The 11,519-nt window shown below is 50.8% G+C and overlaps 1 long non-coding RNA gene across 1 annotated transcript; it reads right to left on the reverse strand.

The window, feature by feature from the left end:
- Positions 1-1,026: 1,026 nt before the first annotated feature.
- On the reverse strand, positions 1,027-9,674 carry LOC116752021. The gene is made up of 3 exons (XR_004349393.1): positions 8,739-9,674; positions 6,849-6,914; positions 1,027-1,429 (listed from the first exon to the last, which is right to left on the reverse strand). It is a non-coding gene; the product is annotated as an uncharacterized LOC116752021 (long non-coding RNA).
- Between the last annotated feature and the right edge of the window lie 1,845 nt (positions 9,675-11,519).

The following is an 11,519-nucleotide window of genomic DNA, read 5'->3' on the forward strand; positions in this document are numbered from 1 at the left end:
AGAAAGTAACTTGTTGATGGTCACACAGCCATCTTGAGTCAAGACCATTTGACATTTGACTCGAAAATTCACGGAAACTTATTTAGTATCTCATCAGGGTTCAAAATTAAAGCCACTGGCAGTGTGAGAGAGGTGCGTTTTGCCTCGCTATTAAAAGAAAAAAGCAGCTGTCCCTTAAAATCATAAACTCCCCATCCCTAAAACATCGTGGAGAGAGAATGGAGACATTCATCCTGGAGGGAATTCCCTCCACGGCCATAGCTGTGGGGATGGGAGGGAGGTGGAGAGTAGGCACAGATTCAGTCACAGAGCAGCCAGGAGACACAAGCCACACCAGCTATTTTAACAGAGAGAATTTCATGTAAGGACGTGTTAAGCAGGTATTGGAGGACCGGAAAGGCAAAGGGGGACAGTGAGGCCTCACAGAGGTGGTAACTGCAGGAAGCAGCTGTGCCTGCTCTAGTGCTGGGGCTGGGGGTAGGGGTGACAACATAAAGAACTGGGATCCTCAGGACCTAGAAGCCTGGAGGAGGGACTCTGGGACAGTGAGACTCAGACCTTTGAGGAAGGGGTGCTGGCTGGCTGGTGCTAGCATCTCTGAGGCAGAGCTATGAGATTGATTCTGGGAGTTCAAAAAAGTATATATCAGAAACTGGAAGCTGCCGCCACTGCTAGGCTAAAGCACTGTGGCTGTGGGGACACGGGCAGGAGCAGGAAGCTGCCTGGAAGGGACAAGGCCCCCTCTCCAGCCTGCAGCCTCCCTCTCCGCCATGGCACAGCCTGTCTTGGCACTGCTGGCAAAGCAGAGAGGTGGCTGGCAGAGTCCCAGCCCAGCATCACGGATCAGGGCAGGGAAGGGAGCCCTTGAAGCTGAGGGTCAGTAGCTTAATAACCGGCACAGTCTAGGTGTCTTCCCTTCTAAAACTCTAGAATCTCACTATGTGCCAGGCACTGGGGATGCGCCAGCCAAAAAGACAAAATCCCTTCCCTTGAGGAAATTGCATGTTCCAGGTGGAGTGGGGGAGGGGTGCTCAGACCATAAACAAACACATTTATAAGGTAGAGAATTTCAGAGCATGAAAATACTCTGAAGCAAATAGTGACCAGTGTCTGTTTTTCTGATCAGAAGGACTGAGTCGTCTCAGAGCTCACTGAACAGCTCATAATAGAACAACCACCAAGAGGAAAAGGGCAGATTCCATGGGGGTCAGAATCTGTGCTGGGGGCTGTATTTGGATTATCTGGGTCTTGTCACAAACTCATGAGGTTGGTATTATGATTTAATTTTACCCATTTTACAGATGGGGAAGTGGAGGCTCTCAGGCCGACTTGGTGATTCACTCCAGGGGAGGAAGTGGAGTCAATGGGACTGGTGACTGGTCAGAGGAAAGTCTCAGGGACGGGAGGGAGTCAAAAGCCACCGGTGTTCCTAGAAACAGAAACAGGAAGGATACAAAGAGGATCAGGTCTGGGGAGTGAAATGGTTACAGATTCCATTTGTCTTAGGGAGAGAAAAGCCTAGCTCGTCGATGGAAATGAAAGTAAGGAACTCAGGAGAGAGGGTAGGAGCTAGAATTCTCATAAATAAATGATTTTTTGTTTCTGCTTAGGAGAAAATAAATGTGGCATCCCAGCAGGCCCAAAATATTAACATTTAAATACAGGCTTACACAGGTGGGTAAAAAAGGCAATTTCCTCAGAATTAAATCAGTTTTTGTTTTTTGTTTTTTTTCCTCTGAGTCTCAGAAAACTCCGTTCTGTGCAAGTGTGGTCCTCAGAGAGGGATTCACCTTGCTCTAGGCCTCCATGTTCCCAGTGGGGCTCCGTGTCCTTCTCCATTATCATTATGAGAAATGATGCCTAAGAGCTGATGGAGATTCATGAGTGCTGTTGGCTGGAGTTGCTTAGGCTCATTTGTGTTGAGGGCAGGGCGCCTTGTGTTGGGGTCTTGACGCCCTTTGCCCTCAACTGTGTCAGCACGTCTGCAGGGCCTGGCTCGGAGCTGGAGGAACCACGGTTTTGCTATGCAACTGGCGAGAAGGGGGACTGTGCAGCTGCAGAGGCTTCCAGGGAAAAGATGGGGAGAGACCAAGGGGGTCCTTGAAACCTCCCCTTCTCCGTCTGGTGGCCCCAGATGCTACCCCTTTGCTACCCATCCACACGTCCGGCCCAGTGCTGCCTTCTCCTGACCCCCACCCTTGCGTACTATGCTCAGAACTGGACTCGGAACCCCTGTGTTATGTAAGCGTGGAAAGGGAAGAGCCAGCTTCAGTTGGATACCAGAGGTCACAGGTGTGGTCTGGCTGCCCCAGGCTGACCAACAGAGAGCCCTATAAGTCAGCCTCCTTGTGTCTCACCACTGCGTCCCGGAGGCTCTCTGAAAGCAGGACACAGCTTCACAAAATGCACATTTTAGGGCTGGGGTCCCAATTCCTAGATACAAGTGATTCTAGATTCTTCTTTAATTCTTATGTTCTCATCAGAATATACCTGTCCTGTTTCTGGGTCTGCAGGGCCCTGCTCTTTGCAAATAGCCCAGATGGCTTTTTCCCATATTCTTTAGCTCAGCAAACCACACCATAGCCTCCCAGGATACCCAGGTCACAAAACTGGGGGTCATTCTTGATTTCTCCCTCATCCTCTTTCCCCTCGGTATTAGTTTGCTGTGGCTGCTATAACAAATTACCTCCTACTGGGTGGCTTAAAACAACAGAAATTTAGTCACTCACTGAAGTTTACTTCTGGAGCCCAGAAGTTTGATATCAAGGTGTTGGTAGGGTTGGTTCCTTCTGGAGGCTCAGGGGGGAATCCGCTCCCTGCCTCTCTCCTAGCTTCCAGTGATTGCCGACAATCCTGGGCATTCCTTGGCTTGTAGATACATCCCTCTCAACCTTGCTTTGATCTTCACGTGGACTTCTTCCTGTGTCTCTGCTTTCTCTTCTTATAAGGACAATAGTCATTGGACAATGGTCCCAATCCAGTATGACCTCAACTTAATTTAACTAATTGCAACTGCAAAGACCCTATTTCCAAATAAGGTCACATTCTGAGGTTCCTGGTGGACATCCATTCTGGGGGAGAACTACCCAAGTCTCCTGTCTTTCCATGCCATCATTAGTTCCATCCAAGCTATCCCCCTTTCTTGTCACTTCTGCTTCCTTAGTACCTCTCTGATTGGCCCATTTCTCACAGTGAATCTGCTTAGTCAGTGCCTCATTTACATTCCATCAATGACTTCCCATTGCCTTCAAAATCACACCCACGCTGCTTGGCAGTGCTTTCAAGGCCCTTGTGATCCCGCCACTGTTTATCTCTCCAACTTCATCTCACCTAGGATACACAATTGTATTCATTCGCATATAAATGTGGACCCCTTTGTGTGTCTGTTGGTTTAATGACAGCCTCTCTCCCTGCATGTAAGCTGCCCGGAGAACAGGGAGAGTGTGTCTCTTTTGTTCACATTTCTATCCCAGGCCTGACACGTACTCCATGCTCCCTCAGATCCCAACATGGTGCTGGGCACGGAGAGCGTCTTGAGAACTTTGATGCCTGGACAAAGGATTCTGACCCTGGAGTGATGCTGAGACCAGGAGGAAGGTAGACTAAGGGAGCTGAGCCACTCGACCAGGGACACAGGGGAAGGTACTCCACCCTCATCTCCCACTTTGGTGGCCCTGACCCTGAGCCACCTGGCCAGAGGAGACCACAGCCCTGGGGCCCATGGGGACATGGCTGCTGTGGCTGAGACTGTGGTGGGGAGCAGGGGCTGATCTCTGTCACCTCCAGTTCACAGTCCTGACTTTCTCCTGCCCTGAACCCTCCAGCAGCCTCCCTGCAAGGCTCTGGGTTAAGGTCCCGGCAGCCTCTGCCTCACTCACTCCCTTCCAGCCTCGCGGGCCCCCGGCTGTTCCTCACACAGGCCAAGCATGTTCTGGACTCAGAGCCTTTGCACTGCACTTCTTCGGCCTGGAATGCTATTCACACAAAGTTGTTCTCACCTTATTCAGGTTTGTGCTCACATGTCACCTCCACAGAGAGGTCCCTCCAACAACTCTGTCGGGAAGGCGCCCCTCTGACCGCCGATTCCCTTACCCGGCGGGGGCAGGTGTGTGTGCGTGTATCTTTCTTCAGGGCACTTGGCCTTTCCTGACTCTGTTTTATATAGGTGTCTGCCTGATGTCTGTCCCCCCAGTCTGCAAGCTCCCAGACAGTGGGACCAGGTCTGTTTTCTGCTCCATCCCCAGTGCCAAGGGCAGCCCAAGGAGGAATGCCCACCTCCCCACTGTTCATGGAGACAATCTGGGTTCCTCCAGCCACCAAGCTCTTTTGAATAAATCCACCAAAACAGGCTTGAAATTTTGCTCTGGTCGGGATCTTGTCTGGTTTAGAGCACCATGGATAACGTGGGTTTTGGAGCTCGTGAGACTTCAACTTAAGTTGCCACCGTAACCACTCATTAGGTGTGTGCCCATAAGCCAGGTATTCCAGCTTCCTGAGCCTCTATTTCCTTATCTTTAAAATGGGGATAAGACCTCCCAACTGTCAGAATTGATTCTGGTGTTAAACGGGCAGGGTGACCAACTGTCCTGGTTTCCCCAGGACCAAGGAGCTTCCGGGGAGGCAGCTACTTTCAGTTGCTAAAATCACAACAGTCCTGGGTCACTCTAGGGGCCCCTGCACAGATAGAGAGGCTGCCTCTCCCACAACAATGACAATGAGAGTGGAGAGCCTGCGTTTTTAACCCAAATTCTACACTGCCTTCAGATTTTGGGTCACTTGCATTTTATATTTTACTACATAAATGTCACAAATGACCCAAATCCCTTGTGGCACCAAGGCGGGTGTCAGAAATAGTAAAGAGGTAATTCGTCATGGGTGGCCAGTCCCCTCTGCTTCTACGGTTGTCTCCCTTTCTCTGTACCAGTCACAGTCCTGTTTCCCCAGATCCGGTCATGGAGAATAGAGGGGCTGACCCTGACATTCACAGCCAGGCCAGACTGACTAGTCCCTTCTACCTTTAAGGCCACCCACCAAGAAAGCCGGAAGAATGGTCACATGACCAAGGCCAAACCACAGGCAGCTCCGGGTCTAAGTCAGAACAATCCTTCTAGAAATCCATCTAGAGGCAGTGATGGAGGGAACTTGGAGAGGAGGCACTTACCGGTTAAATAAAAGTCCCTTTAAATATTCATCCTCATATTGGTAATTACATCAGCCCCCAGTGGGGCCGACAGAGTCCTGGGCGGCTAGTGGGCAGGAGGGAGACACTGGGGCATTTGCATCGGTGCAGTGCTGAGTAGGGGCTATTTCCCAAACTCTGGTGTAATGCTCACTGCAGATCCGAGAAAACCCGCCCTTTTCACTGTGCCCAGAGCCTCAAATAGTGAAACCAACTCAACTCTTAGAGGAATTCAAGCTCAGTGCCAAGCTGGCATGTTCCCAGAAGGGCAGGAGGCAATGGCATACCAAAGGGGATGTGAAAGCTTTTTGGGTGGTTTGTGTTGTTTTTCTCCATCTAGTCCGTAAGCTTACTCATGCTGGGGAGGGAGATGCTCACCCCTTTAATATACACTCCCCCCGCCCCAGGTTATCTTTCCACTGCAGAATGTCAATACCTTTTACCTTGGCATCGCCCTCGAATTCCAGTGAGCCGAGGAGAGGCGGACGAACCTTGTCATCTGTCTAAGCCTCGTTTCCTTGTCTGTGACGTGGTTGTAACATAGCTTCCAGGTTAGGTATATCGAGGTGAGGGGTAAATAAAATCGTACCTGAGAAGTTCATTTCTAAGTTGAGAATTGATACAAGTGTTAAATGGTATACTGGTTAGGAGGCAGGGCCATGTGATGGTTAAAAGCCCAGTTCCTACACCTCCGAGCTATGTCACCTCTAGACCAACGAAGCCTCTTAAGCCTCGGTTCTTCCAGTCCTCACTCTGTAAAATGAGGGTAGTTACATCATATGATTACCGTACTCAATGAAAAATGTGTGTAGGGACGTGGCACATAATAAGCGCTCAAATAAGGGCAGCTATTATCATTTTCTGTTGTTATTGTTATGATGTTGACCACTATACAGATGAAGAGACCCGTGGCTGCCTCTCCAGGGTGTGCTGATCCCACATGGAATGATCTGGAGTCTGCAATGACTGTGCGTCTCCCCTCCTTACTCACAAGCTTCAGTCACATCTCCTGTCTCTGTCTCTGGCCACGAGTCTGAGAGCTGGGTGTCCTTGGGCTTCAGAGGTTCCAGAGCAGTAGGACAAAGGACCAGACACAATGGGCCTGGAGGCGTTTCCAGGGCCCTTTTGCTTCTGTGGCTTCAGCTTCGGTTGGAAAGAGTATGGGTTCTGCCTTCCTTAATATGTTAGTGAACTAGGTCAGCTCAGGACAAACCTTTATTAAGACTCTGCCGTGTAGAGGAGAAAATGCTTGAGTTTGATTCTCTGACTTGAGGGGCTAAGACCCCCTCCAAAATAACTATGGGGCAGAACTCTGTGTAGCCTCGGAGCTCCTCTCTGCGACGTCCTCACTCTCTGCCCCTGCAGTAGCATCCCATCAGCCCTCATTCTTTCCTATCTCTTACCCACATGAATGGGGGAGTCTAGAGATAAAGTGTAGTGGAGAGAAAGAAGTTATTATCCCCTCAACTGACACCTAAGCTCCTCTCAGGGAAGGGATTGCCTTTGTAGATAGAGGCGTGGGTCCTTGAAGAAAGAAAGACCTAAACTTCTCTGTGGTAGGAATTTGGGATGGGAGAGAGCTGAAGAGGGCTTAGGGAAGTGGAGATGGAGGCTGGCCTCCAGGTATTGGGAATAACCAAGGGATGTTTAGGGAGATGTCGAAACTCACCTTTAAGTTGTCTGTGTGGCCGTGAGGTAAGCTCCGTCTGTCTCCCCAGACTTCCCATGACGTTGGCTACATACAAAGGATTTGTCAGATTTTTAAAGTGAAAATTAGGAGAAGGGATTGAATTACAAATTCAGATGGATTTGATGTGGAATAGAATCAGGGTACCTATGAAACCAAGCAGTTCCCTAAGCTGGCCTAATTCAGCGTTGGCAGGTGCTCAGAAGTCCAGGTGACTGGGAACACCCTGCCCTCCGTACCCCTCTCCCCACATCTACATAATAGCAGAGAGACTGAGAGCAGAAGGGGCCCACTACATGGTCGTGGTGGGGGGACATCCAAGAAAAGCCATTGGAATCCTAAAGGATAAGGCATCTCAGCCGATTTCCCGGTTTCAAACATAATAGAAATACTAACAGCGGCTTGTGCATTATACTTTCCAAAGTGCTTTCCCATATTTTGTCCCTTTTAACCTCAGCCTTTTGTTTCAGTTTTCAGGCAAGGAGACTGCAGCCCTGAGAGGTCACGAGATTCATTCGAAGTGACGCTGCCCATGGTCTGTTCTCCACTGCTGTTGGGACCTCTGCTGACTCAACAGAGCCCAGGCGTCTGGTTGCAAGAGTTTGCTAATCGTTAGGATGTTAAGTGACTCCAAAAATACTATGGGGTGGCTTCCAGGAGGAAAAGCTGAGCACGGAAATGGGGCTCAGGGCCAATCTCTGTCATGGCCCACCCCCAGTCGGTAGGGAGCAGCGGGGTGAGCAGGAAGGGGCCAGGGGAAAGCCCAGCCCAACAGGCCCAGCAGGGAAAGCAGTGCTTGTTTGGTGTGGCAAAGAGTATGGTGTGGAGGCTGAGGGAGCCACATGGGGCCAGAACCCAGGGATCTGTGTGTGCACAGCTGGGGGAAGTTTAGGTGCAGAGGCTGAGGGAGCCACATGGGGCCAGAACCCAGGGATCTGTGTGTGCACAGCTGGGGGAAGTTTAGGTGCAGAGGCAAGGACCTCAGAAGAGTGAGCTTTCCAGACAGCTCTGCCGGGGAGTTGTTGCCGTTCTTGGCAGCCACAGGAGGGGCTATTTTTGACCAGGACTCTCTCAACCCCACCATCTTCTTGACAGGGAGGAAGTCCTACAGAGAGGCTGCTCTGCGCCTAGAACGCAGGTCCCCCACTGTCTCACTAGAGGGAGCCTAGGTTCCTACTCCCTGATCTGCAGCCCACCTGGCTAGGGGTGACCGCCCTTCTGATCCTGAGAAGATGTAGGTCAGGGGACTTGGGGGAGGAGCAGGTATCCTTCCTAGTGATGGGGAGATCTCAACGCACTTTGGACAACGTTTTCAGGAATCACAAGCAGCAAAGGCTAGATCTGACTGTAAAATGAGTACTGTTTCTACTCACAGTTTTTGAGACCCTCCGACCCTCACTCTGAACCTGGTGGTCTGTATTCTACCCTCAACCTGCTTCCCCATCCCAGGATCAGAGCTCTTCTCAGCAAGTCCCACTCTGTTCCGAGTACAGAGTCCCAGGACCCAGACGCAGCGACAGGAGATGGGAGAGGCTTGGCCGCGTGCTTGACAATGATCATAAGACCCATCGCCTATGAAGAAGGCAGTACGCGTGGTGGGCAGACATCTGGGCTCTGGAGTCAGACAATTTAGAGTCAGTCTCCAAATCTCCCCCAAACAGACGTGATTGCCAAGGGACCAGGAACCTTGTCTATCTTCTTTTCCACAAAATCCCCAATGCCTTGAATAGAGCTTGGCACACACAGAGCAGTCAATATTTTGTGAATAAACCAGTGGCTCCAACCTTACTGCTTCTTTAACCTGGCACCAGTCACTTCATCTCTTTGAGCCTCAGTTCCCTCCTCTGTAAAATGGGACAAAAACCTACTTACCAGGTGGTGAGGATGTGATGAGAAAATCCAGCTACGGCACTCAGTACTGTGCTTAGAGTGTAGTAAGCCTCCAGCAACAGCAGTCAATTCGCAGCTCGCAGATGCCCGGCACTTTGTGAGGTACCGTGTGTTCACGCACGCATGTTTGTGTGTGCGCGTGCATGGGCGTACACGTGCATTGGTGTGCATGTGTCCCACGTAATCGTAAGTTATCCTCCCAGGAAGATGGTTCTGTTATTGTCTTATTTTTACAGTTGAGGAAGGTGAAGTACAGAGAGGTGCTGCAACACGTCCAAAGTTGTCTTGCTGGTAAGTGGCGGTGGAACCACATTTTGAAGCCCAGGCATCTTTGTTCTCACGCTCAGAAACTGCTTGCTTAGAGTCCTTCTGGATCTGACACTCTGCAAATGACAAAGTACTGGCTTGGGCCACTCCGTGCAGAGGACAAGGCAAGCCTTCAGCCATCCTTTTCTGCGTCTGACACTTCCATAGCGGGTGACCCCAGGCATCCAAGAGGTGATGAGCTGAGTTGCCCAAGGATGCAATGACGGATCGCCAGGTGTCAGACACCGGGCCCAGCCTTGCATCTTGCTGCCATGTGGAAACAGGATGGGCTCGAGGAGTTTACAACCCACCGTGGGGGGCTTTCGGCCTTCAGCGTCTGTGAGCATCTCCCAGGCCGCTAGCCACGTGCAGATGTCAGTGCCCACCCCCAGGTGGCAGAGGCTGATTCTGTAGGTCTGAGGTGAGACTTTGGGGCCTGAATCTCTGACAAGCACCCTGGATAATTCTATGCAAGTGTTCTTTCTACTTTTGGAGATTAGGAAAGAAAAAGAAAGATCTGTCAAATAGGTATGTGCCCTACAGTTATCTGTTAACCAGGAAGGAAGGGGAGAGCAGCCTCTGTTTCAGCTTTGCAAGAAAGGGGGATGTCAAAGAGATGTCACTTTATGGGTAAGTTCCCCTCCACCCGCCAGCTCCCCCTCCCCCGTTGCCCCCCAAGCACCATCCCCGTGGCTGCCCTCCAAAGAAACGCTGAGTCGGCTCCCAGGCAGCCACCCATCTGAGCTCCCTGTGTCGTGCTCCTACACCTCCCTTCGCTTCCGCTGGTAAAAAGAAAATTGCCAAGTAATTGTTCTTCGACAGCCCCTGCTGGTCTCGGTCCTTTCCTCCTTGCTGAGATTATAATTAGGGAATCAGTAAATTTAAACAGAAAATCCATGAGCTGCACAGAGCCTTCATCTTTCAAACGCCATTTTACGTACCCTGCAAGTGGCACTCGTACCCGGTATGGACAGCGGTGGCAGGACGAGGCCCTGAGTCAGGTGGGGATGGGAAGCCCGGGAGCACAGCCCCTCGGCTCTCAGCACAGGTGCAGGGGCAGCAGCGTGGATGAGCATTTGCTGTGCCCTGGAGGCTGGGCTAGGTGCTTTCTAAGCCTTGCTTTATTACATCTACCCTTCGAGGTAGCACTAGTTTTATTCCCATTATGTAGATGAGGAAACTAAGGCTCAGAGAGACAGTGACTTGCTCAAGGTCACACAGCTAGGAAGAGACTCTTAAGATGGACTTGAAGCCCCACATGTCTGATCTCTCAACCTATGTGTTTTATCCTGAAATTTGACTGCTCTCAATGGACTGGGGGCCTAAACCCCATGTCAGAGTAAGTTTCAGGTTGTGTGGTCCTCCTTTTTCCCCTTCTAAAGTCTGGATGCAGCCACAGCCCAGCCTATGCCCCGAGGGTCTATAGGTCTAACAGAGGCTCTTGGTGGGGCTGAGAGAGAGGAAGAGAATTCTGCCCGTCATTGTGAGCTGTGGCTTTTCTCTGTACTGATAACACCGCCTCCCTACCCTGGGTCCTCGAAATAACTTGTCTGGGCAGGAACAACCTTAGCATCACCTCTACTTCTATTCCTCTGATGAGGAATCAGAGGCCTCAGAGAGAGAAAATGATTTTGCCCAGGGTGCCTCCGCCAGCTATTGGCTGATGGATTTGGGACGAGGTGCTTCCCGACACCCTCCAAGGCTGGGCTGCTTCTCCAGGGTTCTGCAGCTCTGCAGGGCTGGACTCCAGCTGCAGGGAATGGGCCTGTCCAAACAGAAAGCCAAACCATTGGTAGGTGGAGAAGGAAAGGAAGCTCACGTATCTTGTTCGCCTATGATGTGTTGGCTGTGAAAGGGAAGGGTGTTGGAGCCACCCTGTCAGCAGGAACTTTTGGTTTTGCCTTTCTCAGTGTCATGTAAAAAGTGAGAATGTTGGGCTTCCCTGGTGGCGCAGTGGTTGAGAGTCCGCCTGCCGATGCAGGGGACACGGGTTCGTGCCCCGGCCCGGGAGGATCCCACATGCCGCGGAGCGGCTGGGCCGTGAGCCATAGCTGCTGAGTCTGCGCATCCGGAGCCTGTGCTCCGCAACGGGAGAGGCCACAACAGTGAGAGGCCCGTGTACCGCAAAAAAAAAAAAAAAAAAAAAAAGTGAGAATGTTTGTGGTCCACACCTGGTGGAGGTGATGTGAGGACGACTTGGGTTCATGAATGTATGACACACACCTACAGTGTGGTGTTCAGTATGTGTTGGTTAAAAGCCAAGACCATTACTTGTTTCCTTGTTTAATAGTGTACTAATATTATTAATAATTCTTATAATAACACTGTGGGATATTAATACCTCCATTTTCCAGATGGGAAAACCAAGGCTCGCAGAGATTAGGGAATTTGGTTCAAACACATAGCTAGTAAGTGGCAGGTCCTGAGTTCCAGCTGGGATATGTATGATCCTGGGCC

This window comes from Phocoena sinus, chromosome 3 (genome assembly GCF_008692025.1).
Source record: "Phocoena sinus isolate mPhoSin1 chromosome 3, mPhoSin1.pri, whole genome shotgun sequence".
Lineage (NCBI taxonomy): Eukaryota > Metazoa > Chordata > Mammalia > Artiodactyla > Phocoenidae > Phocoena > Phocoena sinus.